This window comes from Haemaphysalis longicornis, unplaced genomic scaffold (assembly GCF_048455015.1).
Source record: "Haemaphysalis longicornis isolate Haplotype H1 unplaced genomic scaffold, Haemaphysalis longicornis Haplotype H1 scaffold_12, whole genome shotgun sequence".
In the NCBI taxonomy this organism is placed as follows: domain Eukaryota; kingdom Metazoa; phylum Arthropoda; class Arachnida; order Ixodida; family Ixodidae; genus Haemaphysalis; species Haemaphysalis longicornis.
Window position 1 is genome coordinate 100118669 of NW_027526225.1, and position 5561 is coordinate 100124229.

Consider the following 5561-nt stretch of genomic DNA (forward strand, 5'->3'; position numbering starts at 1 on the left):
GACGCAACTTGGCTCCTGTCATAAAGACCCGGTTTCAAATATGAACTCAAATGTAGTTTTTTATTTACTCCTCACAGCGGCAGCCATTTTTTATAAACGGACAACGACGACGACGAACACTGTTTCCGTGGTATGTGGTACTTAGGGCTTTCACTTTAGAATGTCGCATATATGCATTGAGAGAATGTACAACGGTCAGGTGTTGCAGCACCTCACTAGGTTAAGCATTGCTTCTTTACTAAAACACCACCTTTGAGAATATCGGTCTCGCAGACGTCAGACATAGAATACAGAAAAAAAAAACGTTTGCTGTATAAAAATTAGCAGTGGCTTAGCTCGGCTATGCCAGGATATACGCAGCGTGAGTCAAGGTTCAGCAATGCAATCCAATCCAATCCAATCCGGTCCAGTCCAGTCCGGTCCAGTCCAGTCTTGTCACTGCTCCTTGCGCATGCGCAGCACGGCTGTCCAGGAGCCATGCGAAACGGCTATCAAGGGGCTCCGGCGCAGCGTCAGACGTGGCTACGGCGCAACGGAGGCGCACAGCTGGGCACTCGCCGGCGCCACTGCGTCTGCCACTGCTATGACTTCACTCCTCTGGAATGCGCAGTCCGGCGAATCTGTAGACACAATTCTCTACACACACGTACACCAATTAGATTGGATTTCCAACCAAATTCAATACACTCCAATTTAATCCAATCCAATCCAATCCAATCCAATTTAATTTAATCCAATTCAATCCGATCGAATGTTCCTCGCGCGTGCACAGCATGGCTCTTCAAGGTTCATGCGAAACTGCTCAACCTCGGCCAGCGTTGCTTACGCTACAAAACAGCTTTAACTAGACAGGAATTTTTTTTTTGTTGGTGTACGGATAAATTGTAATGCTTCACGGTTGATGAAAAGTGGCGACTGCAAATTCAATGCCAAAGTGAATCAGCCGGTCTTTAATTCCGGGTTAAGAATATTTTGCGAAAGTTCAGTTATATGTACGCATATGCTAAGAGTCCTACGCGACATAATTGAAGGTGTCTGGCTCATCGTCGGGTTTATGGAGGTAGTCCTTTTTGACTAGAATTCCTATGGATTCCTCAATTTCTGCAGCCTCGGGGACGAACCTGGGCGACAGCTCCTCTGTGACCTTAGACAGCAGTTCCTCGTGTTTCAGTGCCTTCCAAGATTTCATGATCCTCACTATGGCGGCTTGTACAGCAATCCTTCGGTCTTGCTCAATCCTGTTGTAGGCATCTTCCTCTTCGGCGTTCGACTCGTCATTTACGGGCACGTTGATGTTCACGCGCGCTTTCTCGTTGCTATAGTCCACTGCAAGGGACACCACCACTTCGGGGCCAAGCTTGGCGTTTATCTCCGGAGAGGCCTCGCTGGTAGGGCAGACAAGTAGCTTGCAATCGATCAGAGTGTCGAGAACCTTGTACAGGGTGTCCATGTCCATGCCGGTAGCTTCTTGCAGCTCCATTACGGTGAAGGAGAGCGCGAGGTTGTACTGCAGCAGAACGGCCATCTGAAGGGTGGATGCTTGCAGTGTGTAGCAGCTTGAGAAGCAGCCAGTGACCAGTGCTCCGCTGGAAACGTCGTGGAGCCACTGGAGCTTTCTGCCGTCATGCCGAGAGTAGTAAAACAAAGTGAATTGCCGGACACTGCGTTCCAACTCCGAGGGTATAGCCAATGACACTGCCTCCTGGAAAGGCCACGATCCGAAGGTGAGGACTTGTATTCCAATATCAAGATCCAGTGGTTGGCCTGTGCCCTCCATGTGATTACGAAACTCTTCGTTGATGTCCTTGCTTACAGAAACGTCCTGTAACATGCGCAGGAATGTCCTAACGTACGGGAAGCCACACGCTTGGTGAAGTTTCGAAATCATGATGGCCTCAGCATCTATACTAATCGACAAGTGCTCAACAAGCCGCTTGGCCAACCACTTGGTGTAAAATTTCTGAAATACATCTTTGTTTTCAGTGTACCTCAATACCAATATGACTCCATTGAGCTTCTCTTCTAGGTCTGATTCATCTGTGTCCTGAAAGCTGCTTTTGAGAATATTGTCACTGTACATAGCCAGCATTTCAGGAGACTTCTTGGGTGAGTTTGCAGCCGTTGTCAGAGCATTTCTGTTAGTGAACTTAGTACATGCTCTATCGAAAGAATGAGCAAACTGGGCGTCGTTGCCGAAAGCGCTGAAAACGAGGGCGCTGTACTTACGGTGCACGTGCAGCAATGTGCGCACGTACAGCATAGCGTCTTGCGCAACCTCGTCGCCTAGGCTCTCTAAAGCCAAGAGACCTTGCTTATGCACATGCTCCTCAAAAAGATCGCGTAACTTGGTGAGCCCATCTGCTGTGCGTGAAACAAGCTGAAACATACGTCCAATGTCCTCTTCCTTGTAATCGCATAGCAGTACCTCGAACTCGCCGTAGAATGAGTCAAGTTTCTTCTCAATAAGCACGTTTTCGCAGGCTTTCGTTAGAGGTTCTAACGTCGTCTCGTGCAAATACGAGGCCACCCGTCGCTTTTCGTCGCTCAACTGCTGCTCAACGATCTTCATGTACTCCGTGACCGGGTTGTGACTAAGGAACTCCACTGAGTTTTTGCTGTAGAATTGTTCGGTAGCGTCCAGGAAAGCCTTTTCGAAAGCTTCGCGATAAGTCGACAGGCCAGCTGTGGACTCTCCCTCATTTAGACCGAGCTCGACGTAGCTGGACAGGATAGCACGAACCAGCGAAGCGTCGATTGCTTTGCCATTTCTGTCGTCTTCAATGAGTGTTAAAAGAGCATTGGTCATCTCTGTGCACAGCGCAGCGAGGAAGTGGTTCCTCCAAGCAATCAAAGCCAGCTGATAGGCGTCGCGGGCATTCATTGCGCCCTCATTCAACTTCCGTTTCACCCAGGTCTGGTTGAAGTACAAAAAAATGTCATTGAGTGCCTCACTTGAAGATCTGTAGCGTTTCCACTGCTCGCTGTAGAAGGAGAGGATGTCTGTCGGCTCCAGATCAGCGCGATTTCTCAACAGAGACCCCAGGTAGTCTTCCAAGAACTTGCTCAGCCGCTCACACAAGTCCTGACCCGGAGACCAGTCCAAGCTCCCAGCGGCTTTTTTCGAGCTTGTCGTTTGAGCGTTGGTGGCGCCGTGACGGTCGCTGGTGCAGAAGCGATACACCAGAGTGTACAGGTCCGCATAGTAACCAGTGGGCATCTTTTTATCGAAGTCTCTGTACACCACGCCGATACCGTCCCTCAAGTCCGCCCATATCTGGTCGAGGTCGACTTGCTTCGACTGAAGTCTGTTCGCGTCACTCGCAGCCATTATGCTGTGCCGTCAGGTTCTACCTCATCGTCTTCTTCGTTTTTTGCGTAGCGCATACTAGCGGTGTTAACAAAGACCTGAACGCGGTTAATTAGTGTTTTGACAATTTCATAAACAGGCAAAAATGTGTGTGTTTAAATCTTGTTTCAATAAAGATGTGGCCAGAGGTCTCGTATAAAGGAAGGTAATACTGAAACCAAAGAAAATGCCATCCTATAAACCCTGAAGGGGAGCGCTGAGGAAAAAGGAAAACGAAGTTCTAAAGAAAAAACCCTCGCTCTTGCCTGTATTTAGCCATCAATATAAAACAAGGCGTTACTATTTAGGTAAGCGACATTACTGGGCACTAATGAAATGTGGGCGGCTGTTGACGCGGAAAGAATTCACAATAGGTTATTCTCAGCGCAGAAAAGCAGACTGGATATGATGATGGGTACGATGATGAGAACTGCGCATGCCCACATTGTAGATCTAGCGGGAAATTTCGTTTTTGTGTGGGGGTCGTATTTGTCCATGCACGCGCTCTTGTGTCGGAGTTAGCATGTGGGGCTGAGTGCTAACGCTTCTTATCATAGTAATTTGACGTCCCAAGTCTTTGTTGTTACTCCTGGATCCATCGAGTTGCTGTGAGGCGCAAACCAACCACGCAACCAGCCATTGAACACGCGTGCCATCTTTAGGAAGAGGACGCAGAAGGAAGCGTAATCGTCTACCTCATTCACCAAACAACATAATCATCACCATCATCATCGTCGTCGTCGTCGTTTGTGGGCGCACTCTTTTCCGTCTTTGGAACTCTCCGGCACTTGAAGGCCTGGCCTAGTTTGTTCAACTGAGGCGTGCGAAGAACGTCTTGAGGAAAGCAAGCAGCATTGGTCCTGACACTGCATGGCCGTCTGCATGGCCGTCTCTTGAACTCTTTGTTGAACCAGCATGGGAATATGGAAGCTAGACGTGCGGTAACGGGGCGGGGTAGCGTAAAAGCGGTCAAACTTTCCCATCACAGCAAGCCGGCCTAGTTGGAAACGATCCATGATTGGACTTGCGCAAAACAAACGGGGACGAGGGAGGAACGACAAGGACAAGGATGTGCGCTCGTCCTTGTCGTTCCTTCCTCGTCCCCGTTTGTTTTGCGCAAGGCCAATCACAAACTTTCCCACCTCAGCTTACTTGTAGCTCCACTGGTTGCGTCAGTTATGTCCAGCCCCACTGACGCTGAAGGAGAGAACGTGTACATAGAGCCAAGAGGCGGGAAAAATTCGGTGCCATGGTTGGATAGCCCACAAGTTTCCTCTGTGTCCCAACAATATTCGTATTCTGACTCACAAAGTTATCTTCACGTCTCTCATAACCGGAGCGCTTGGTTGCAATTCCCCTTTTTTAGGTATGTTCCAGCCCAAATAACGCCAATTTGTTATTGTTCCTTGTACTGAAAAAAATACCCCTGACACTTTTTATGCGACTTATCTTAACTTACCACGGTAATTGAAAATGGACGAGGCGACAGGGAAGTCAGACCAACCAGCAGGTAGCGGGGTAGTTGAGAACGTTTAGGTCAAATACTCGACTGAAGGCGGTCAACCGCAGAAGCTGATGATGGTGGTGGTGATGGTGATGGTGGCTGTGTCCTTTGAAACGGGCTGTCGCTGCTCAAACGCGCAACCAAGCCAAAAAAACATAACACTAAAAAATATTAAAAAGGTCACTCCTTGCGGCGCTCGGCAGAGCAGCGCCCCTGTAGTCCCTCTCACAGCCTTCGCCCTAACGCACAGTTTTGCCACCAAAACTCCAGCCGCCTCTCCGTCACTGCAATGACCTCACGCTCTATGCCGCTCCCAGTTCGGAAACCCAGGGCGGTGGGCAGCGACATCGTCTGGGCAGGGGGTGTTATATTGGGGCTTATGTTATGTGAAAGCCCTCTCAAGGCTTACACAGTGTTGGCGTTTTATTGCAACAGAGGAAAGCTGTGGTGAAGTCTATGTTGATGAAATTCTGCTTAAGGGATTAGCAAGGTCACCAGGAAGTCAGTATACGGGCCAGCAAGTCGTGTCGGGTGTGTAGTCCGGGTTGAGTCATTTGAAACTGGGGAGTTGGTCGCTGTCGACCTTGGACTTGCGGTCAGCTACCACGGATCCGGCTGAAGTACTTGGCGCCAGAGTAGTAGGTGTAGTTAGCTCAGTGCTTGTAGTAGTAGTCTGCGCCAGGTCTCCAGCACCGGGTTCCAAACTATCCT

The 5561-nt window shown here is 49.3% G+C and overlaps 1 pseudogene; it reads right to left on the bottom strand.

Annotated features, from left to right (window-relative positions):
- Positions 1 to 1012: 1012 nt before the first annotated feature.
- LOC144161745 (cullin-1 pseudogene) lies at positions 1013 to 3328 on the bottom strand (annotated as a pseudogene).
- Between the last annotated feature and the right edge of the window lie 2233 nt (positions 3329 to 5561).